General features: G+C 37.1%; 1 protein-coding gene and 1 pseudogene across 8 annotated transcripts in view; one reads left to right on the forward strand and one right to left on the reverse strand.

Moving 5' to 3' along the window:
• The window catches only part of Jmjd1c (jumonji domain containing 1C), a 168,896-nt gene that overhangs the window by 72,929 nt on the left and 70,160 nt on the right, over positions 1–25,807 (reverse strand). For 3 of the 8 annotated variants that reach the window (XM_023716202.1, XM_023716201.1, XM_023716199.1), the window contains exon 1: positions 1,879–1,897. The gene's annotated coding sequence lies outside the window, so the exon portion shown is untranslated. Of the gene's footprint in view, positions 1–1,878; positions 1,898–2,932; positions 3,047–7,150; positions 7,729–25,807 lie in introns of those variants that run through there. The other 5 variants (XM_023716206.1, XM_023716203.1, XM_023716204.1 and 2 more) reach the window with 4 other exon arrangements.
• Positions 25,474–25,805, forward strand: LOC101577838 (annotated as a pseudogene).

The raw sequence follows: 25,807 nt of genomic DNA on the forward strand, positions 1-25,807 counted from the left end.
AACCTAGACTAAACCACCATAGGCCTCCACAGTAAATTTCTATTTAAATTCAAATAGGCAACTATTATTTATTGGTTTTTTTTTTATACACTAGACCAAATGTTTTGATATTTCTGAACTGATATTTTAAAAACTCTAAATATGAAAATGGAAATGCATGTAGAAAATTTCTCTTATAATGGCTAGGATATGGTGGCTCATGCCTGTAATCCCAGCACCTGGGATGCTGAGGCAGGAGGGTCACTGGGAGTTCAAGGCTAGCCTGGGCTACATAGTGAGTTCAAGGCCAGCCTGCACTGTCTCAAAAAGGTAAAAAACAAACAACATTAGTTTTAAAATTTACAAGAAAATGTAAAAATCAAATGTTCTTTAATCCTTTCCAAGTTCATTTGAGGGAGCACAAATGATTAAAATGTCAAGAGAAGGGCACTTGCAGAGCTTCTAGAGGGTCCTTGGTTCTATCCTTAAGGACTAAACAAACAAAAACCAAACAAGTTAAGTGAGTCACTTCATTACTGCAAAGTATTATATCCTTTCAGGCTACAAGTCAATTTCCATATATCTACTAAGAAAGTAGTCTAGGGGCCGTGGAGATAGCTCACTAGAATACATGCTTGCCTGGCAAGCGCAAGGGCCTCAGTTCAAGCCCTGGTTCCGCAAAAAAAAAAAGTACTCTAAATGACTTATGAACAATCATACAGTTCATCAATCAATAGAAGACTACCTCTTCTGCCTCTATTTTTAATTAAAAGGAAAAAAGATCAGAAGCAAAAACTTAAAATGTTAATGAGGAAAAAACCCTGTAGAAGTTTTTTCAATTACTATAATTTTAGTAAATATGCAATTTTAGGCCACCTGGCAAAAGAGTTTTATTTTTAAAGTAATACATAACTATTTCACTTCTCTAAATCAAATCTAAGTTGAAACTTATGAAGTGCTAATATGTAACTAAAGAATTAATGATATTAAGAGTTGGAAGGTTTCTTTGATTTCACACGTTTACCCATTCTCACTAAATAATTTTTAGATATGAAGCACATTATAATGTCTACTGTAAGTAAAATGACACAGAAACAAAATCTAAGGGAAAAAGCTTCAAAATCTCCACTACTATTTAATTTTGCTATTTTACCTGGTTTTTTTCCCCTGTATTTTAGGGAATGCTCTACAGGCTGTTTAGGGTCTCACTACTAGATCAGATTAGTAGTGATCCTCCTGTTTACAGCCTCCCAAGTGCTGGGGTTACAGATGCGTGCCACCACGCCCAGTCTCAAGTGCCCAGCCTCAAATGCCAGCTCAGCGCGCCCCGGGGGCAGGGTCGGCATGGCAAACCTGGCTCCTGCGCCTGCTTGCAGACACTTTAATCCACTGAGTTACTTGGCCAGCCCTATGAGCTTTTACCTGGAAACGTAAAAAACAAAGGACAAAAGCTAACACTATTTAAAAAATAAAAGCCAAAATAAGAAAAAATAATTTTAAAAGACAAAAGCAAAATTCTAGACTTCCATTTAAGAAATAACGCTTTTACACCAAATAAACTATCATCTTGGCAAACCCAACAGTACTTTAATTCCCTTCCCTACATATTTCACCTCCAGAACAAATCAATCAGTGCCCATTAACTGATGCTTCCATGGAAACACATATAAATAGTAATGACTTTGAAATGAAGAGTATTAACTTACTATCCTTTGGGGAGGAAAAAAAGGCTGGTTCCTTCATTTTTCAATGCAATGCTGTATTACTTTAAACATGTAAGTAAAAAGGTATGTGCAAATATATATTTAATTTAATGTAATGTCCAAACATAGGAAAAAAAAAAAAAAAAACACTTGTGCTTTTTATTTATACTTTAAAAAATTAAGGACTTCACCATACTCAGTGTAGTGGCCTGTAATTTGTGCTACTCTGGAGGACGAGGCAGGATGATCACAAGCTGGAAGGCCAGGCCGGGCAACATGGCAGAATCTTGTCTCAAAGTGAAGTAAAAAGGTCTGGAGATTAAGGGTCCCAGTGACAGAACAAACTGCCTTGGGTACAAGGGTCCTCGTTTAAGCCCTAAAGCCACTAGCTAAATCTAACAGCATACTAAAAGGATTTTCCAATTAAATGTATTCACATTTAAGCTCTCATATTATTCAGTTAATGATGGTTTAAATGCAAATTTCCCATTAAAAAGAACATGAATGGGGCACAGTGGCACACATGTGATCTCAACAGTCTGAGAGGCAGGATTTAGTATTCCCATGCCAGCTGAAAGTGCATGGCTACTTCTAGGAAAGCCGGGATTACAGAGTAAAACCCTGTCTCAAAGAAGTAAAATACATTAATCAGCCCAATTTTTAAATCTTAGTCAGAGACAAATATAATTTATACTAATGTCTACCTAGTTTTTTTTAACAATCCTACTGCAAATTTAGTAGTTTATCCTGGGCACGTTTTGCTTGGCACTACTGGAGAGGAAGCCTGGGGCCTCTGCACAGAGCCACACTCATTGCTCCTTTTTCTTTTTTTGTTTGTTCTGAGACAGTCCCTAGTTCACTAGGCTTGAATTTTTGATCCTCTTGCCTCAGCCTACCAGAGTGCTGGGATTACAGGCATGGATCACCTATTTTGTTCACAACTACATTCCTACCTACAGCCAGAAGGCTGCATAGTTCACAGCATATTTTTAGTTTGGCTTTTTTTGTTTGTTTGTTTTTTGAGACAGAGTCTTTCTATGTGGTGCAGGCTGGCCTGGAACTTCTGGAGATTCTGCTGTCTCAGATGGGCTTAAAGGTGTGTGCTGCCATACCCAGCTCTGTATGTATTTGTTGACTGAATAAATGAAGACTAAACTTTGCATACAATTAAGATTTTTGATAAAATATTTAAAAAGAACGTTTGAAAGTTTAACAAAGGCAGTTTTAAAAAGTAACCTAAAATTTCTTACCTGGTAGGGCTGAAAGGCACTATCTTCAGTTAAAAAATCCAGTTGTTTATCTACAAGGAATTCTACTGCAGTGATTGAACTGCGTATACTTTTTTCAACCAGAGGTTTGAAAGTCTGTCAAGAAAAGAAAGAAAAAAATTTCTGAGACTCATTTTCTGAGTTGTATGCTCAAAATACAGTGTGAAGGGTATACAGTGTATCAATACAATGTATTAGTGACATCATTACACTGGTACAATCTAAAGTAATGCTTTTATCCACACAATATTGTGTTTACTAAAAAGGAATACCTATAATATGGAATATGAAAAACTGCAGTATGTAAAGTTCATTTCTCTTTAAAAATAATTAAGCATGCAGGTATATAAAATTTTCTGCTTAACATTTAAAAAAAGAAATTCCTGCAAAGGTGGGATCTTCCTCCCTCTCCCCCTTCCTTTCATTCATTCTGAGGTGCTAGAGGCTAAACTCAGGGCCTCTGCACACTGAACTACACCCACAGTATATACTTTTTGTTTTTACATTTTTGGATAGGCTCTCACTAAATCGGTGAGCAGTCCAGACTGGTTTGACACCTGCTCTACTCCAGCTTTGGCATCCCAGGTTGCTGCACCACAGGAACCAGCCAGTGGAGCATGCTGCCCCCCCACCCCCGCCACAAAAAAAAAACCAAAAACAAACTGTTAGTATGTGTTTATAGGAGGGAGGGAGATGGAGGGGGGATTATGATTTTAATTTTTTTCTAGGTCATTCGAATTAAGTGGGATTTTAAACAACCAGGAAGCATCTGGTCTTTTAACTCCACCCCCTTTATAATCTCCATCCTTGGCCCTGCCCCTGCCCCAGCACAAATAAAACTCAGCCACTTCAATGAGATCAGCAAGGAGGAAATCAGTGACAAACACCACATAAAGTTTATGTTACAGTAAACTTTCCCTCCAGTACTTTTTTAAAAAAGTGAATCCAAGGTCCTGTGGTTCTTTTAAAAACTAATCCTTTATATGAAGAATGTTCTGTGTATGTTGGGACAGGTACAAAGCAGACAGAGGAAAGAAGGAATTTAGAATACCATATATTTTTAAACAATTAGTAATATTTTCATAGCAAGTGAAGTCTGAGTGTGTTTTACACATGGCACTGTTCTAAAGCCTTCAAAACTAAATTCCTCCGTCTCACAAAAACAATGGCTTTACTATAAAAGAATCAAAGTTTGGAAAACAACCAACCCAGCTTCTAGATTACCTGTATCACAAAATATTCCTCAGTATAAGGCAAATTAAGTGACCACTACAAAACAAAATAAAGTTTATGATACAGCAAAAATCCCCAGGGGATCCAAAGCCATTGTGTTTGCTCTTGTATCATTTTTTAAGGAAATATAGTATCTTGCTAATTGCAAGTAATAAATAATGTCTGAGGAAATCTTCAAAATTTTAATGGTTCTTAGGAAGTTAGTTTCTGTACTTAAGAAATTTCTGGAAGTTTTCAAGTTGATTCACTACAGTCTGTAACTGATCAGTAAAAACACATGAGAATAAACAGGTATTTTAAACATGCCTTCTTTATACAGTATACAGAGAACTTGTAAGTAAACATTGTCATTCCAATTGAAATAACATGAAAATAATTTTAGGGCTGAGGGTGCAGCCTAGATGACAGATGGAGAATGTGTTTAGCATGAGCAAGGTTCTGGGATTTGATCCCAGGACCCACCTCTTGAAGAAAAAAAAAAAAATCAAATGAGCAATCAACCGTCCTATCCTTCCCTTCATTATTTATGGTTAGAAGATCTAACTACAGTAACATCCTTCCCACGTCCCAGGCTAACCTGTAGTATATATTTATCAAGTAATTTATTTAGAGGAAAAATTACGTTTTCAAAATAGAAAATACCCTGAATTATTTAGCTACCTTCTGATTTAACATTTTCCATTTGTGAAGACTAAAATCCTATTATTAATAAGTGAGAAAGTGTGTAAGAAATTCAAGAACACTTTATTCAGACCTAAAAATGCAAATCAATATGTGAACAAATGACATGACATATGTAATACGAACAGATTAATTTAGCTGATCTATACTGCGAAAAAACAGCTTTATAAAAAAAAAAATCATACCTATCTTTAGTGTTTAGTAAACTAGAAAATACTAGAACATTTCAAGAGACTTTAAATCTTTCAACATTATCAAATGTTAATTCTTTTCAAACATGCCAGGTCAACCCAAGAAGGTTAACAAAAGTGGTCCACAAAAGGTATTATCTAAAGGGCTAACGATACAATTCAATTAAGTAGGATTTGACAAAGAAGTAAACTTAAGTCTTAAGTGCCCCTTTCTTAGGCAAATAGTATAGGTGGTTTGCATTTCCTATGAAATACTCATTTTATAATATGAAAAACATTCTTCTGAAGAGAACATTTAAGGACTTTCTTTTCAGGGTAGGTCAGTTTTAGGGGTAAATTTTAACAAGCCAACTTAAAATTTGCACTGTCAGTTAATCAGGAAAAAGATGTACTGTCTAGGTTAAAAGAAATCTGGAAGTTTTAAGGTATTTAATTGAAAGCCACTGGTTAAATGTGGCTTCCAAAAATGTAAAGAAGAAGCAAACCAAAAAAACCAGCTTACAAATGGTAAATGTGAGTGCTCTTAAGAACAACCTTTTATTTTTGATACATGAGTACTTATAATCACCTGCAGAGGTCGAAATTATACTATGCTTCTTAAAAAAGAAAGTCCCAAGTTGCAAATGTTACAATATTTATTTCAACCACAAATATTATCAAGTACTAATACTTTTTATAGTACTCATTAAAGAATTTCAGTATGTATTAAGTGAAAAACTGTGACTATGTGTCTTCAGTCTATTTTATGGAAAGATTAAAGACAGAACAAGTGAAATAATGTAATTAAAATATACCCTGCTTTTAACAATGTTAACTATTGTTAAATTTTTGTACATACAAAGCTTAACATATTTCAGAACTACATTATTTGCTTAAAAATATAATGTACATATTTTAAGTGAAACCAAATGAACCCTATAGCTTTTATACTGAATCTGTAGTAAATATTGCAAAGGTCTAGGTGCACTGGAATGTAAAGACACTAGAACTCATGCATAACTAATTAAAGACTCTAAAGATATCTTTCTAAGAGGAACTTCCACAGCCTAAGGGGAAGCAATGATCTACCATCTGACGAAAGTTACGACAGAATATGGCCCTAATCACAAAAGACTCACTCAAGTCTTTGAAAACCCAAACTAAAACTACTAACTTAAAACTGAGTATTTAGTTCAAACAAAACTTTTCAATTTTATTAATGGATTAGAAGCGTTTTTTTAAAGGTCATTTGTCAATGTTAAACATACTTCAGAAACAGTCTAAAGCCAAAATAAATATAGCTCAGTGCCTACATTTCTACTGAGGCCTACCACGCTATAGGAAGAAGGCTTAGAACAACTGTGTCCTGTTTGGGGCTCCATGCTGCACTGCATTCCATTCACATGAGGAAGAGGCCAACAGATGAGCCTTCCCCGAAAAACATTTTTTAAAATAAATCAGCTACAGCTCTCAAATACAACTCAGCTGCTCAAACAAACCAGGTTAAAGCTCACCACTTAACAGGAAATTCACGAAGTTTATGTCTGTAGTCTGAGTTTCTAACAATCTAGAGTTCACATTTAATAAATCTTTTTTCAAGTTAAAAAAATCAGGCTCATTAAACTTGAGAATATTGATATAAATCTGAATACTGGTAAATACTGAAGCAGAAAACAATCAGGGGAACATTTTATAAGTGAAGGTTTCATAAAAAAAAAAAAAAAAATGGAGTGACTTGAAAGAACAAAGTCCAAATTCCCACCCAAGCAGGTCTATTGAAAAACACCATACTGTTAGAAAACAAGCTGGGGGTGGGGAACAGATTAACACACATACCCCTCACAAAACAAATGTCCTTGCTTCCTCTGAAACATTATAGTTTAATTTGAAACGTTCTGCCATAAACACATTCTAGTTTTTACATTACTCTTTGTACAGTGTTCTTAAATTACTACAAACATAGTAAAGCTCTCTAAAATAAGTTTTTAAAATCTTAAAACTAACACCGCTGAGGCTGGAACTATAAAAGGCAGTGACCTGAATTCCTAAACCTGAGAAGCAAAACCAAATGTAAGTTAAGACAAAAGAAAAGGAAGCAGGAAAATACAAACCGTACTTTGTTCTTGAGAATTTTAAAGAGTCTTTAAATCTCCGGAATCCAACCCATGGATTTAATAAAGGTCAGTAAGCATAGCTGATATTTCATTTCATTCCTGTGCAGTATTTTTTTTTTTGATCCGCTCAGCGTAAATACTTCTTTAGTCTTCAAAAATCATAGGCAAACTGCTCTCAAATCCAGCATTTTTCTAAGCTCACTTGCAGCAGCGTCATTGTATATAGAAAGAAAAGCCAAGACCCAGAGCGAAGCAGAAGCTGTAACCTAACAAGTCTCCGGCGAGCAAATGACGATTTTCTGCCTGTTCCGGGCTCTGCCCTGGCAGTGATGAGGATTACAACTTGCTCTTTGTCATCAGCGCCGTGGTGTTAACGACTAAGAAATCCTGCAGCTGAAACACTACTGCATCCTCCGATCTAGGTCAGGATAATTTCTCCCGAGGTCACTTACATAACCAGTAAGATACTCCAAATAAAGAGAACAGCCATCCATTAGCCAGAGAAAGCCTTTCCCACTGTACTCTGCGTGGAAAACACACTGCAGCACCTTCCAACAGCGCAGACACCCGAATGAGAACGAGTAACTTGGCCGAGGGCACACAGAGAAGGAAGAGGCGGTGCTCTATAAACTGTAACTAATCCTCCGTCACAGGTGCTGATGGAGTCACTTCCAGCACGAGTCACATTACTGGTGATTACTCATTTGGCTGCGGCCATAGAGACTGGCTCATAATTTTAACAACAGACAAAGACAGACTATGGCGAGACCAAGAGCTCAAGTTTACTGTCTCCTTCAAAAAGCAAATGCAAATATGTACGAAGTTTCTGCCTTCCAGATTTACCAAGGTGAGAAAGTGCACAGAACAACATGCAAATATCTCTCAAGTTGGCAAACATAAAGCATAACTTTAAATCACAAAAAAACACTTTCAGTGTTTTCAAATAAAGATTTTATCTTTAATTCTCTTGCCATATTTTAAAAATACAGAAAAAAATCAATTTAAAGCATTTTTGGTGTAACAGTGACATCAAATGACATAAACAAGCCTCAAGCATATAAAAGAAAAATCAATTGGTAATATTTAACTGGGCAGATTTAAAAAATATCGATGAGGCACTTTCACTTCTCATAGTTTACAGTGTTCACAGATAAAGACCTCTAATTAAAAAGCATAAAATATTTTGTGTTTAATCTCAATATTTTTAAAATTTTTCATTAGTATGTATTTACAGTACATAATTCTTGACTTCTACCTCAACTAGTTATGCTGTCCAGCATGGTACTGACTAATCATATGCAGCCAGCTACTAAGCATGTGAAATATGGTTACCCTATGCACAAAATATACAATGAATATGAAAAATTATTGAAATAATTTCACACCTTATATGTTAAAGCATTTTGGATATACTGGGTTAAATAAAATGCAGTGAAATTAATTTCTTTGCTTTTCACTCCCCCATTCCCTCCCACGCCATACTGAGGATGGCCAGGAGCACTCACACTGGAGCGACAGTCCTTTTTATTGGAGACTGAGTCTCAACTAAGTTTCTAAATTACTCAGGCTGTGCTCTAATTGTTCTGCTCCTTCCGATCTCAGCATCCCAGAGTGCTAAAATCACAGGAATGTGCACCTCACCCTGCTTCTCTTTTGTACTGGGAATTTGACCAGGTCTTTGCGCGAGCAACATCCTGGGTGTAAAGGATTTTTTTTTTGGACAATGTCTTACCAAATCATTAAGTTGCACAGGCAGGCTTCGTTCTAATTAGCACTTCACCTGCCTCAGCCTACCGGAGTGCTGGGATTAAAGGCCTGTGCCACCATGCAAGGTATTAATTTTTAATGTAAATCCTAAAAAAAATGTAAAATTACACACATTGCTCATTTTTTATTTCTGTGACAGAGATGCTATAATAGTGATTTTTTCCCTTTTATATATAGTAGAGGCTTACATAGTGACATAAGGCTAACTTCAAACCAAGGAATAGAGATGGAAAATAGAAATCTATGGCTGTATGCTAAACAGCACGTCCTATCTAGTAACTTGTCAGCGTATTTCTTTCTTTCTTTTTTTAGCGGAACTGGGGATTGAACTCAAGCCCTTGCACTTGCCAGGGAAGCACTCATTCTACTGAGCCATCTCCCTGGCCCCATATAATTAAATTTTAAACTATCAGAACACTCAATGAAAGTTATTAAGTTTCTGACTTAAGAAAATCTGGTTACTCAACTATGCAGCTGTATGCAAATTTAACTGAAGCAGGACATGATAACACACAGCTTATATCTCAGCAAGCTGGAAAGCTGAGGCAGGAGGATCTCAAGTTCAAGCTTAGCCTAGAAAACTATTTTAGCAAGACCCTGTCTCAAAATTTTAATATTTTGTGTTTCATTTCATTGGTACATTTTAGATATACATAATAACATTCATCAAAAGAAATTTTACTTGTATACGATATATCTTGCTTATTTTCTCCCATTCTCCTTCCCTCCTTTTAACCCCTCTTCCCCTCATTTATAAAAGCTTTCTTTTTGTTACTCTATTATTCTTGATTCTTTTTTCCTCAAAATTTGAAGAATTACAAAAAATCTTTAAAAAGGATTAGGGATGCAGCTGAGTGCAAAATTCTTGGATTCAATCTTCAGTAGTTCTCCTTCATCAAATTAACTCTAAGTATGTATAGAAACAAGTGTGTAATCACTGAAAGCATTTTGTTTGTTTGTTTGTTTTTTGACAGGGTCTCTCTACGCAGCTCAGGCTGTCCTTGAGCTTACTTTGTAGCCCAGGCTGGTCTCAAATTCACAACAATCCTCCTACCTCAGCCTTCCCGAGTGCTGGGATTACGGGCATGTGCCACCATGCCCAGCTTGAAAACAGCTTTAAAGGTAAATATTTCACATATTTTTAATGACATATGTAAATGGTCTTTCATTATTTGTCCACAAGTAGATGCTTCAATTTAAATACATCTGAAAGTTCATCATTTTTGTGCCACATAATCTATTTCATTTTATAGAACACGGTAGGTTAGCTATGGAAAAGACATTAAAGTTTGTTTGTTTCTTATTTATTTGGTACAGAGTCTCGCTTCACATCTTAGACTCATACTGATCCTTCTGTCTCAGCCTCCCCAGTACTGGGAGGATTACAGCTGTGTAGCACCACACCTGGTCTTGGTGGCCGGCTCAGCACACCTGGGGGCAAAGCCAGTGTGGCATGTGATGCCAGGGATCAAACCTGGATCTGTGAGCTTGCCTAAGCAACTGCTTAGACTGCAGAGCTATCGCTCCCACCCAACATACTTTAAAACTTAGTACATGAGGGCTTTGCACTTACTCCCCTTGTTAGCCAGGCATGAGAGCAGACACATAGAATCCCAGCCCTCTGGGAGATTGAGGCCACAGGAGCCCAAGCTGGAGACCAGCCTGAGCTATATACCAAGATCCTGTCTCTAAAAACTTCAATGAATCATTATCTTGTTTTAAGGATAAAAAGAGCGGAGCTTTGTAGGACAAAAGTATAATGGCACCTATTTTAGAGGCTGAAACAGGACAGCAGTTTCGAGGTAGCCTGCACAATTTAGCAAGACCTTAATGTCACACAGAAGAGAAAGAGTTTAGGATGTACCTCCATAGTAGAATGCTCCTCTACCTTTCTAAAGGTTAAAAAGAGATGAACAATGATAAAACATGTGTGGCACTAAAATATAGAACAAGGTATTTTGGATGATGCTCTCAAGTGAATTATTAAATCACATATCCTAATAAATTATTTACAGTCATGTGGACAACAATTAAAAGCCACTGGAGAAATACATCAGTTTTTTCTGAGTCCCAAACAAAGGAACATCAGATACTTAATAGAGCTTGATATTATAAACTATTAAATTTTAAGTACATTTTCCTAATTTATAGTTCTAGGATTTTTGTACATAAGAGTATAAGCTTAGTATTTCAAAAAAATTCTGTAATCATGTATAAACTCCTTAATTATATAAACATAAAACAGCTCTTTGCTTAAGCATTATAAGACCCCAAGAGAATCAAATAGCACACAGAACTATGCTTAGCTGACAATCCAATTGCCACAATAATCACATTTCTAGTAAAGTAGAATGTACTATTTTAAAATAAAATCAAAGTAATTTAACACCAATACTGAAAAAAACTGAACATTCACTTTCAAAACTTATTCCATATACCATTAAAATCAAATACTATACTACAGTATCAAAAATACTGTACTATGTCTGCACTCAGACTCTCACACCAAGCTGTCTCCCAAGCCCTTCTTAGTTTTGAGACAGGACAGGTTAAGACTCTAAGCTGCCCAGGCATGGCTGAAATATCTTCCTCTTGTGTCAGCCATTGAGTATTCTGTTATAGGACTGACTCCTACTTATAATTAATTATTTATGCAAATGAAGTATGCAAAGATACAGTTGACAAAAATAAATGTCTTTTAAAAATTTGAAGACATTTAAGTGTCAGGCATAGAGGTGCACATCTTAAATTCAGCACTTGAAAGGTTGAGGCAGGAGGAGTTCAAGGCAAGCCCAGTTCTAGTCTGAAGGACTTTGGGAGACCCCATTTAAAAGGAGGTGGGGGAGGGCTGGGGAGATAGGCAGAAAAAGCACCTGGAAAGCACAAGGTGCTGAGTTCAATCCCTAGCATCACAAAAAAAGAAAGCCGGGGGAAGTACAACACCATATATATCTCTCTCTCTACACCCCCGAACCGGAACCAGAGATTGAACTTGGGCCCTTGCCGCTTACTCTACTGAGCCATCTCCCCGGCCCCTCCACCTTTATAATTGTATTAAATTTAGTCAGGTAGTCTGGTAAATTTCTAGCAAAAAAAAAAAAAAAGTAATGATATAAATAAGTTTGTTTAAGCTTCAACTGCTAAATTTCGATGAAGTCTCCTTAACTCTCTCTTGTTCTTCCAACTCATTAGAGATGACAGATTCAGCCTTTCAAACAGTGAAAAGCACCTATCTGAGAAGAGTTTTTATTCCTTTAATTATTCTTAAGAGTTTATACTTTGCTCACTGGATTAAGGAAAGAAAATGAATTGTTACTTTAATTTTTTTTTTTGGTTGGAAGGTGGGGGTGGCTAAAAGCCTTTATCTGGCTGCTAAACCAGGCCAGGGGAAGAGGAAACTACTCCAGTTACCGCCCAGAAATACACATCTCTCACTTCCTTCCTTTTTAGCTGGTTTCTAGGTTACAAGTGAATAAATCAACAGAGGTGAGAAAGTAAACAGAGACTAAAATGAAGGCAACACTGACGATCTAAAGAAAATCTGTTACTTCCAATAATGTGAGACCCTGATATGTATAATTAAGAGTTAAATAAGCATTTTGGTTCCATCTATCTTGGGCAATGAGAAAAATCTCTCATCTTTATATACATGAGACCCTAAACAAACTAGTGGATTTCTCAAGTTATATAATCCCCCTAGTCTCCCCCCCCCCCCACAAAAAAAAAGCCACAAAGTGGTGAAGGGGGGACAAACAACAGTTCCCCTTTTTTGGGGGGGGTAGTATTAAGGACTGAAACCTGGGCCCCTTGGACAAAAAAACTCTTTTATGTTCAACAACTGAACATTATCATTTTTTTCTAGATGTATGGTTAGGAAAAGAAGGTGAACAACATTAACTAGAAGATTTAAAGTTGATAATTTTTTGGGGCCAGCCAGATAGCTAAGCAGACTAAATCTCCTCCTTGCCTGCTTAGGCAGAGTGCAGGCAGGGACCTGAGTTCAATGCCTGGCACCACAAGGCATGCCAGCCCTACCCCCAGGTCACACTGAGACTACACATGGTGGTGTGTGCCTGTAACCCCAGTGCTTGGGTGGATGAAAACAGGAGGATCACTACGAGTCCAATCTGTGTAGTGAGACCCTGCAGACCCTGTACTAAATATATATTTTTTTAAAGTTGATAATTTTATAACCAGGTTTGGTGCTTGCCTGTAATCCCAGCCTTTTTTTTTTTTTTTTTTTCATTTTTTAAAAAATAATTTTATTGAGAAACAAATAGCAAGGAGACAGTTTCAAACCAAATTGGTAGGACAGTTTCAATAATTAACACATTGCATACATTCTTCCTAGTGGTTAATTGCTGTACAAGATGCGGAAATCCCAGCCTTTAAAAGGCTGGGACAAGAGGTTTTAGGTGAGCCTGGGCAACATAGTGAATTCAAGGGCAGTCTGAACTACATAGAGAGACTGAAAAAAAAGCTGTAACAAGAAGGGAGAAGAGGAAAAGGACAGAAAAAGAGAAAAATACTCCAGTGATGAGAAGCTAGTTGTTAACAGGTATTTCAATACATGTGAGCTATCATGAACCCAAATGTGGTGCCAGAACATAGGCACAATCTTATCAATAGGTAGTTTAGAGAGACCACAAATTGACTCAGGTTAAATAATGGGAAGCTGGGGAAACACTAAAGAATGTGACAACTGAACAGAGCAAGAGGCCTTATAGAGTGCTTGCCTAGGATGTGTGAGGCCCTGGATTCAATCCCTAATACAAAGAGTGGGGGGGATAGAATTTCATTTTCACAGGCAAAAAATGGACATTTGAAGAACTTAAAGAGATGTTTCATGTCAAAAATCTTGTTTGCAGAAACACTAGAACTAGAATTTAACTCATAGTGCAGTGGTTTTACCCTATAAAACTGTTTTCTAAAGCACTTGCACTATTTTATATTTCCATAGCCATTTATGAGGGATCTCATTTGCATATATCTTTGACACTTTTTTGTAGCCATCTTAGTAGATATAAAGTTGTATATCATTATAGTTTTGATTTAATTTCTCTTTCTTTCTTTCTTTTTTTTTTTTTTTTGCAGAACTGGGGATTGAATTCAGGACCGCAAGCACTTATTCTACTGAGCCATCTCCCCAGCCCCTTGATTTAATTTCTTAATGGCTAATGACATTGGACATGTTTTTATGGGCATCGCTTTTTTTAAAGGAAATGTCTTTATATTCTTGTCCTATTTTTAATTTGGTTATTTGTGTTTTTGTTACTCGGTTGTATTTACACATATTCTGGACACAAGTCTCATTAGATATATGAATTTAAAAAAAAACCCAAAAGTTATATTTAGTGAAATAACATTGAAAAATATAAAACCACTAATAAGGTAAAAGAAAATGAAGTTATTAATTTTATTACTGTTATTTCTGTGAATTCTGCAATCTTACCTTTTTGACAGAAGAGCTTAAATACCTTCACTGGAAGAAAGCCTCTTCAATAAACAGGGCTGGAAAACTGGCTTGCCATATGCTGAAAACTAAAACTACACTCATGTCTATCAACATGTACTAAATATTAAAACAAAAACTCTAGATTTGCAAGAAGAGAAAACAGGTAAAGCTCTTGAGGGCATAGGTCTAGCCAAAGATTTCAGGAACAAAGCCTGATTATATGAGAAATACTACAAAGAATCAACTATTGGGGTTTCATTAAAAAGATTTTTGCACAGCAGAAGAAATCACCAAGAGAGTGAAAAGACCCACAGGATGGGAAACAAATTTTAGCCAGCTGTTCCTCAAAGGACTAATAACTAGAACATTAAAAAACAAAAACAATCTCCCTAAAATTTAAAGACCAAACCCAAAAATGGACACCAGAGTTGAATACACACTTCTCAGATAAGTACTATTACTTCTATTGAGAAAATAAACCATTTTATATTGAAAGCTTAAACTAGAGATTAATGGGTAGTGATGTAGCTCAGTGGAAAAGCCCTTGACCCTGAGTTTGATCTTCAGACCCTAAAAAACAAACTAGACATAAAAAATAACCTAAACATTAAATAGAAGATATATTTTTGCTTTAAAAACTGTAACCAGTTTTCTTTTAAAGTAATATAAATGTTCTATTATTAAAACATGGACATCTTGGGCTGATGAGATAGCTCAGTGGACTAACACGCCTGCTTAGGCAGGCTTAGGCAAGCGCAGGGACCACAGTTCAATTCCCCGCACCACACGCAGTGCCAGCCCCGCCCCCAGGGCAGGCTGAGCTGGCCAGAGTTTGGGCATAGTGGCACACGCCTGTAATCCCAGCACGAGGGAGGCTGAAAGGAGGAGGATCACCCTGAGTCTTGAGCTTCACAGTGAGACCCTATATCAACCAAATACATTAAAAAAGGGCATCTTTATTCTTTTCTAAGTTAATAAAATTCAATCCAACTACAGATAGGTTCAAATAAGCTGCACATCAGAATACAGTTAAGTGCCAGAATATGCACTCTGCGCTATAGCTCATGCCTAGCATGTGTGACAAAATGATTCAACTCCCAGCCCTCACAAACAAAACTGAGAAAAACTACTAAAGTGGTTGTTATAAACTCAAAGTCATGATTCACAATTTATAAAATAAATGACACTTTTACTAAGACATTGAACATAGGTACCTGCTTAGTACTTTTAAGGGAGGAAAGGCATAATTTATAAACTGTATACTAATCTGATGAAAAAAATTTTGAAATTACACAGTGATCACAGAGAGCAGAATACCGAGAGTAGTTTGTCTTTAAATAAAAACAAGGTTATCTACTTAATAAGACCTGAAAATTGGGAACATCACTTTAATGAGAAAAATTTTTTTCAATAGGAAAAAAAAATTTATGAGAACAAATCTACAGCTAGGGCCAGGGAGATGGCTCAGTAGAATAAGCGCTTCCCTGGCAAGCACAAGGGCCTGAGTTCAATCCCTGGTTCCACCCAAAAAATAAATAAAAAATAAAAATAAAAAATCTACAGCCAGGTATGGTGTCACATGCCTATAATCCTACCTCTTGAGGTGGCTGAGGAAGAGGATCAAAAGTTTAAGTTCAGGGCTGGTGAGATGGCTCAATGGTCTAAAGCACCTTCTTAGAACAAGCTTAGCAAAGCACAGGGACCGCGGTTCAATCCCCCAGCACCACATGCCAGCCAGCCCCGCCCCCTGGTGGGCTGAGCTGGCCACGGCCACGGCCACACACACACACACAAATAAATAAATAATTTTTTTTTAAAAAGTTTAAGTTCCCTTCAGTAACTCAGCATGACCCTACCTCAGAATAGAAAATGAAAAAGGCAATGAGGTCATAGTAAAGAGAGTATCCATGAGTTTGTTCCATAGACAGACAGGCGCTCTCTCTCTCTCTCTCTCTCTCTCTCTCTCGCTCTCTCTCGCTCTCTCTCTCTCTCGCTCTCTCTCTCTCCAATAGATAAATCAATGAAATATGGCCTAGAAGACAGTCCTAGATTTATCTATAGCTGATTAAAGAGTACGGATTAAGATGTATATCCCTATAATCTCACCCCATAAGGCAGAAAATGATGAATTTCAGGTCAGACTAACTTTAGAGCAAGACCTTTTCTCTGAATACTAATTAATCCATTAGTATTATTAACCTGTGACATGCTATTGATCACTAATATTACTGTTTTATCACCTGAAAGCCATTTTTATGATAACAAATGACAAAACGATTTTAGAATGTACCTTTTTGAACAAACATAACCAAAACTTAGATTTTAAAATGATCAAGAACAACCATAGGACTGCTGAGATAGCTCAGTGGTCTAAGTGCCTACTTAAGCAAGCACAGGAACTAGGGTTCAATCCCCAGTCCCGCATGCTGCGCTGACCCCGCCCCCAGGCACACTGAACAGGCTACCAAGTCTGGGCATGGTGGCGCACATCTGTAGTCTTAGTGCTGGGGAGGCTGAAAACAGAAGGATCATTACAAGTCCAAGAGGCATAGTGAGACCCTGTACCAAATACATAAAATGGAAAAAAAAAAAAAAGAAAAAGAAAAAGAAAAACTGGAACGAGACTTAACCCCAAAACATAATAATGAAAAACTGCATCATACGCACACAGGTTTATTTTTATTTATTTATTTATTATACAGGGTCTCGTTGTAGGTTCTCAGACTAGTAGTGATCCTCCTGTCTCAGCCTCCTGAGTGCTGGGATTACAGGTGTGCACCTCCACGCCTGGTTCCAGGGCCAGCACAGCATGCAGTACTGGAGATCAAACTCCAGACCCTGGACTTGCCATGGATGCCCTTAATGCTGCCAATCTATCTCCCTAACCCAAGGTTTAAAATGTCTAAGTAAGTAAAATGTGAAAGGACGAGTTTCCTTGAAACTCTTCTGGCAGAACCCAGAGGGTTTGAAGACACAAAATCTATTATTATTATTATTATTATTATTATTATTATTATTAGCAGGGGGTGGGGGTGGGATCAAAATTTAAACATCACTAAGCACACACAGTATGCAGAAGAAGCGAAATAATACTCCCTTTAGATTTCGATTTCCAATGAGAGGCTGGTTATACAACTTGGGGTTAAAGTGCTTACTTGCATGCATGAATCCTAGCCTGATCCCTACTATGACAAACAGATTTCACTTTACTCATACAACCTATGAGTACCATATTTAGTTTGGAGTATCATAATATACAAGAAACAGCTACACAATGAGATGTGTCAAAGCAGTTTATAAATATGGAATATTTAATATCCTTTGGAGGCTGTTTTCCCAAGAAAAGATAGGAGAGACAAACTGTAATACTGTAAAATTACTTACAGGCTTAGATAATGATGGAAAGTAATCTCTTACACAAATAAAACTTTTAAGAAGGCCAACTCTAACTCAGCACAAAGACATAAAAAGTTCTAGTAATTAAACCCCACCAAACCAAAGCAGATCTATTCATAAACAGTAAGTGTCTAATCATTAGAATAAAGAAAAATGTATAATGAAAAACTTGTCAAGTCTGTCACTGAAGAATCCCACTTCTGGCTTTGGCAGGGAACAATTTATAAAATATGAAATACTCCTTTTAATTCTCAGATTTTAATACTTTCTCCTTCAAACTAGTTTAAAGAGCAAAGAATTATATCCAACTTTTCATGAAAACTACTGCCACTTTTGCATATATAGATGAAAAAGTATTACTCAACGTTCATGTATATATTCATGTATTATTCACATAAGGTGGCAGAAATTCAAAGTAACATGTTCCATTTCAAAATACAGTTAAGCAAGTACTATTTTTCTTGACAGAATAAAACTATATGAAAACTACACAGAAGACCTGTTGGCATGTTGTTCATGGATTTGTCATCTTTTGATGAAAAAGCAAAGGTACTTTTATAGAAATAAGAATTATTATACAATTAAAATAACATAACCATAAACACAAAGTATATGCTAAAATGGAAATAAATCATAAATTCACAAAAACTCAAGCCAAAACAAACTGTCCTGAGTTTGTCAAGTATACCATACTAACACTGTAGCTCATATGTCATGTTTACATACAACCAATTTCCTGGTCCTTTTCAATCTCAAACTAATATTAAAATATATTTTTAGCTGTCCAAGGGGGTTAACACCTATAACCCCAGCCCTCAGGAGGCGAAGGAAGCATGGCCACAGAATTGAGGCCAGTTGAGTTCAATGCAAGCCTAGACTACATAGCAAGATCCTGTATCAAAAAAAAAAAAAAATCAGCATATATATATATATATATATATATATGCATACACATATATTCCAAATCACTACCTTGTCCGTATTTTTAGAAAACTGGTAGGATCTGTTTATTTATTGGTCTTGTTCATAAGATGTTTGTTTCTGGCAAACATCTGTTTTTGTGCAGCACAAATTAGCAAAGAACAACAATCCTTTCCCCATTGCTCCTGGTTTGTGAAAAATTCTAATGCTGTCAGCAAAAAAATATGGAAGGTGAAGTCTTCAACAAAGGAGATTCACAATTACATATAAAAGCAGCTATTTTTGATTTGAAAAGTGATATTGATTACTTAAGCTCAGTTATGTTTATATTCAAAGTATGGTAAAGTAGTAACAAAGTTATCAAAATTTGAACTAGGGGCCGGAGAGATGGCTCAGTGGAATAAGCGTTTGCCTGGCAAGTGCAAGGGCCCAAGTTCAATCTCTGGTTCCACCCAAAAAAAAAAAAAAAAAGAGAGCTGTATTTCCCTAAGTATTTATAACATTCACCAATATTTTAATAGCCAGCAAATGTCAAAATACCAAATATCAAGTAAAAAGACAATGGAATAGAGAACTTCTCTACATAACTTAAGGCCCTGGCACTAAAGCAGTAGTAATAGCCCTGTCGAGCTTTTTTTTTTTTTTTTTTTTGGCAGAACTGGGGATTGAGCTCAGGCCCTTCCACTTGCCAGGCAAGCCCTTATTCTACTGAGCCATCTCCCTGACCCCCGCCTTTTTTCAATTTTTTCCCCCCAGAACTGGGATTGAACTCAGGCCCTTGCACTTGCCAGAGAAGCGCTTATTCCACTGAGCCATCTCCCCAACCCCCTGCCCTGTAGAGCTTTCTAAGATAACAAACTGCATAGGTTTTGACCACAGTACTAAAGTTTGTTTTTTTGTTTTTGTTTTTGTTTTTTTTTTTCCAATTACAAGAAAAGTATGACTCATTTTAAATGCCTTTTCAGCCAGAAACAGGTCTGTGGTTCTAGTATTATGAGAGTCTAGGGCAGAAGAATGATGATTTTGAGTCCAACCTGGAAAACTTAGCAAGACTTGTCTCAATATAAAAGGGCCAGGGCAAAGTCCCTGGGTTCAAGCCCCAATAGTGCATTAAACAAACAAACTAACAAACCAATCTCTTCTTCCCTTGTAACATGTTGTAGGACAATGGAAAATACAAAAAAAACCTGAGTTTCTTCATAGAATCAGTTTTCCTCATTCAAGGAATTCACAGGATAATCTGTACTGTTTCTCTTACATGTAGGTCAAACTGTGTTTGTTTTAACATTGTGTTGTATTTTCTTTGGCCACGAAAAACATGAGCATATTTAAAAGTCACAAACCTTAAACTCAACATAGCAATAAGTAACCGTAATCACAGATACCAGAGAGGCTGATGAGGCAAAAGGATCCCAAGTTCATAGCCATTTAGGAAATTTAGGGAAACTCAAGATAAAAAGTCCTGGAGATGTAGCTCAGCCCTGATGTTCAAATGGGGTGTGTGTGTGTGTGTGCATTTGTGTGTGTGTGTGTGTGTGTGTGTGTGTGTAGGTAGTGCCATCTGTAGATTCCTCTGCCAGAAAGGAAGTTTTCTTTACCTTCTCTTATGTTTATCACTATTATTAACTGATGAAGAATCCTGAAAGGTATGCTTTGCTTCCTGAACTTGATGCTAAATGTATAGTCTGATACACCATAAAGGGAAGACCCACAACCATATCTATTAATGAAGAATGCCCGGTGTTACTACCTCAGTATCAGCAACACCAAAGAATTAGTTTAAGTTAGTTAACTTTAGTTAAATTGTTGAGCCCAAAACACATTTATATAATCAAAAATTTGGGCTTGGGGGTTCAGAAAACTGCATTTTAGTAAGTTCTTAGGTATTCTGTTGATAACAAGAAGTTTGAGAAACAACCTTTAAAACTTTTTCATCTCAAGAACCCTTTTGAGAATCTGGTAAAAGCCATGGTTCCCTCAGAAACATAAAACACTTGATATTGTGCACAATAATTTCAGGATTTCTAAAACCACCTTTAAAAACTTCTAAATTATATTTCTTTTTGTTTTTTGTTCTTTTCCCATTCCAGGGATCGAACTTGGGATCTTGCTCTTCTTGCCAGGCAGGTGCTTCTGCCACTGAGTTATCTCCCTGGCCCCTAAACTATATTTTTAAGCCTTACCTTACTTTACACTGAAGGTGGTGACACAACGTTAAAAAGCTCTCTGTGTTATGCTGGCTTTGGAAACTAGTATTTCAGAGGTCCACAAATCCTGGGTAAGAACTCTGGCTCTAGCTTCTCCGAGGCGCGATAATCGCTAATTGAGACCAAGTTTCCTTAGCCACTTTGCTCACTCAAAAATCTACTTTCTGGAGCTGGGGAGATACATCCGTAGAATAAGCGCTTGCCTGAGTTGAATCCCCAGTTCCGCAAAAAAAAAAAAAAAAAAAAAAAAAAAAAAAAAAAAAACAAAAACACCACCAAACTACTTTCTTAGTAATCACAGAAATCTGTAACTACCTTAATAATTTTGGAAAGCTAGCTATTTTCACTGTGAGGCTGTCTGACTCATGTAGATGCCTTATAAACTCTACCCAATTTCATCAACAAGTTTTCAAATATGCACATCATAAAGCTTGAAGAGAACAAACTTTGGCATTATGCAGGAGGTATCTAATTCAAGATCTTCCTTCTTAAAAGTATCAAGGAGATAAAGCAATAGATTGGGAAAGTGGCAATGTTGCTGTGCCCAATGATATGAAGCAAGCAAGAATCTAATAACAAATAGTGAATGAACATACTAACCGTGAGGTAGTTTCCTATTGAGACTTTTAAAGAATGAGCCTTCTGGGGACAGGGTTTCTCACTTGACAGCGTAGGCTAGCCCTGAACTTGTGATCCTCCTGCCCGAGCCTCTTAAGTGCTGGGATTACAGGCATGTACCACCATGCATGGCAATGAGGACATTTAATCACTGCTGATCTCTATTTTTTATGCATAGTAAGAGGAAGTTTCTAAAGAAGACAAAAGGGCCAAAGTGCAGTTAATCATTCAACACAAGATTTCAAGGCTGATTTAAATTGCCTGTGAAGCAGAAAAAAAAAAAAAAAAAAAAAAAATCCAAGTCACATGAACTACGAACTCAGAATGAACTGGCTCGATTGTGACTGAAGGAGATGAGGCCCTAAAATCACACCACAGACTTTTCTATTATTTATTACCAACTGTGGCCAGTATTTAAAATTTTTCATTTTATTTTTTCCAATTTTATTACAGTGTAATTGGCATATGTCTAAATTTAAGGTATATTGCATAATGACATCATAGGAACCTGTATATTATCAAAAGATTACCACAATTAACTTAACACATCTACCACCTTACCTCCTTTCTTTTCTTTTTACAGTGCAGGGGGAACATTTAAGATCTACTTTTTAACAATTTTCAAGTATACTATAATAATGCTAATGAGGGTGAACATGCTAGTTTCAACCAAAAAACTGTTCTTTGATGAACACTTTTTCCATTTTAGCTGTCAGGCAACCACCATTCTCCAGTTTCTCTAGGTTCAAATTGTTTTAATTCTTAAGACCACACACTATGTATCTTTCTCTGTTAGGGTTATTTCACTTAGCATAATACTTTTAATATTTTGTATGTATATGTGCATGCATGCACGTATACATGTATGTATGTAAGTATGTGAGACAAGGCCTTACTATGTTGCACAGGCTGGTCTTGTACTCCTAGGCTTACATGCTTCTGCTGTCTCACGTCTCCTGAGACTGCACTGTATATTCATTTTCTGTGCTGCTAGCAATCAAACCCAAGTCCTCATGCATACTAAAATATACACTCTACCACAGAGCTACATCCCTAACTCCCCAATTCCCAATTTTTTGAGACTAAGCTTAAATATTCCATTGTTTTATTTTTGTTCTATAATTAGGTAGAACTAATAGAAAAGCATTCTTCCTCTATAAAAATTTTCATAATAAAACATAATTTGAGGATAACAAGTTAATAAACTGGGTGCCAAAGTATTACAGCACATGCCATAGACACATAAGACTTAAAAAGTAAAAGAAAGAAAAAGATAACAGCACAAAACTTTCTTCTCAGTGAACTAAGAGAAGCTAGTAGTATGCATGAAACAAGCTATCATATGTATTGGAATATTTTTGAAACAACAGCATAGATAAATTATTATTAATTTATTATTAACAGCACAGTTCAAATAATTTGGGAATTATTTGAACCCTTCTCTATTTCCTATTTATCTTCTAATCTGCTCTTCATTTATATACTACAAAGGTACTATGATTAAAGTAGCATCATACTGTCACAAACACAGACATGTAGATCAATGGAACAGACGCAGCAGAAGGAAGCCCAGGTGGGTACGACTACCTCATCTCTGAAAAAGGAGCTAAAAATATACACTGGAAGAAAGACAGTCTCTAAAAAAAAGTGCTGGGAAAACTGGATATCTACATGCAGAAGATTGAATCTAGACCCGAATATCTTACCATGTATTAAAATAAAATAGAAACAGTGTGGTGAATTGACAACTTGTAACACCCAGCTGAAATGAACCAGTATGGCGCTGGATGTGGGAGGCCCAGCTGAGGACTGCTGCCAGTAACATAAAAAGGAGAACTGGAGAAGAAGAGGAGGGTGCTGGCTTTCCAAGTGCTTGGGACCTTTTTATTCTTGACAGCAGCAGCAGTTCACTTTGGGGGACTTTGGTCCTTACTTTGAGCATCATTTCCTGGCTCCAGAGAAGAAGATAGTGTACTGCTCAGTCTCCTGGAGAAGCTTGTTGTACTGGCATTCTTGACAAGAATTTGGTTGTTCTCATCCCTGGAGGAACTTGGGACATCCTGTTGCCAAGGGTGGCTGTGATATTTTTCAGGAGAGCTCTGGTCCTTACTTTGAACATTCCTTCCTGGCTCCAGTCAAATCCCTCAGCCTGTGAACACAGATCCTTCATCCCACTGGCACAGACTTTCTAGCTTCTACCCTTGATCTTTGGGCTTTTCCAGCACAGATCCCTGAAACAGGCCTGCATCAGACATTGCTCCAGGCCTCCAGGTGATCTCATGGTGGGCATTGTCATGAGCTCTAGGTCTTCAGTGGACACTTGAAAGACACTGTGAGAGGATCCAGGCCCCCAATCATATTCTTTGGGTCTTTAGTGTTTGGACAGATTTCCTGCCATGTTTTTGTACTTAACTCTTTGGATAACTATTATAAAATAATCCTATAAATCATGTGTCCTACATTAAATTATTTCCCTTGCAAACCCTCACAACTCATAAGCATAGACAAAAGACATTCTGAATAGAACCCCAGTTGCACAGGAAGTAACATCAAGAATCAACAAATGGAATTATACCAAATTAAAAAGCTTCTGTAAGTAAAGGAAACAACAGTGAAAAGACAACCTACAGAATGGGAAAAAATTCTCATTGCTATTCCTTGGACAAAGGGCGAACACCCAGAATATATAAAAAACTCAAAAAAAAAAAAAAAAAAAAGGTAAGACTCCTCAAAGACTCAATCAAAAAATGGGTAACCACAATGATAGACATCTCTCATAAATATAAATGGCCAATAAATACATGAAAAAATGTTCAACAGGGCTGGACATGAGAAAATACAAATTAAAACTATAATATCAGAGATTACATCTTGCCCCAGACAGAATGGCTACCATCAGAAAATCTAATAATAACAAATGCAGGGGAAGCTGTGGGGAAAGAAGAACTCTTTCTAGAATTCTTGATTCTACACTGATGGTGAGAATGCAAACCACTATGGGAACCAGTATGGAGATTCTTCACAAATCTTTTAAAAATAGAAATTCCATTTGACCCAACTATCCCCCTTCTAGGTAACTCTTCCCAAAAGAGTTAAAGTCATAGTAAAGGGATTCAACTCTGTTTATAGCAGACAACTTACAATCCAGATCTTACAAAGAGCACACCTGCCCACCAACAGAAGAACAGATAAAGAAAAGGTGGCACTGACACACAATGCAGTACTGCTCTGCCATGAAAAAGATAAATGTGGGCTGCCTGCGCACAGTGCAGGGGCTGGTGGTTCAGCATCCAGGCCTGCCTTGCCGGCTCTGGGATACAAAAAGTGCCTAGTACAAAAAGTATTAAGTATCTCACGTAGTGTATTGAATACTTGTACCCCAAAATTTCTACTAAAGCTGCACTTTGCTGCGGCTGTGTAACAAGTAACTCAAAGTATTCCACCAAATATCACTAGCACGGGAAAAGATCAAAATTTAAAAATCAAACCATAATTTGTACTGAATTCATATTGGTTTTATACTGTGATAAAGTCAAGAAAGCATTAAGTCAAAAGATCTTAAGTTCGGACCATCTGTAACTGCTCTTATACAATGAAATTTCATAGGACTAAGCCTTAGATCGCCTGCTTAGATTCCCAACAACCACTACTAACTTATGGTGCAATGCATACTCCCACCCCCCAGGCACAATTATTACACTATGCAGTAAAACCTGCTTTGCAACTTTAGATGCAAGAAAGTATTAGGAAGTTTTACTCATTCAACATATTAACTGCAACATTTACAATGTGTTAAGTATTGTCACAGAAATGTTGGATGATGTAAGGATGAAGCTAACTGAACTCTCAGGAAATAATGTTCTTGCTAGAAGGTTAAAACTGCTGTTATAGTCCTCGAGGTGTCGGTGCTGTGCGGTGGAGGTGTTTCGTTGCTTGTCGGCCTGCGTGCGTGTGCGCAGACATGGCCTCAAACGACTATACTCAACAAGCAACCCAAAGCTATGGGGCCTACCCCACCCAGCCTGGGCAGGGCTACTCCCAGCAGAGCAATCAGCCCCATGGACAGCAGAGTTACAGTGGCTATGGCCAGTCAGCAGACACTTCTCAAGCTATGGCCAGAGCAGCTATGGTGGTTCTTATGGACAGACTCAGAACACAGGTTATGGCACACAGTCAGCTCCCCAGGGTTATGGCTCCACTGGTGGCTATGGCAGTAGCCAGAGTTCCCAGTCATCTTACGGTCAGCAGTCCTCTTATCCTGGCTATGGTCAGCAGCCAGCTCCCAGCAGCACCTC

Source organism: Octodon degus, unplaced genomic scaffold (genome assembly GCF_000260255.1).
Source record: "Octodon degus isolate 3935 unplaced genomic scaffold, OctDeg1.0 scaffold00046, whole genome shotgun sequence".
Classification (NCBI taxonomy): Eukaryota; Metazoa; Chordata; class Mammalia; order Rodentia; family Octodontidae; genus Octodon; species Octodon degus.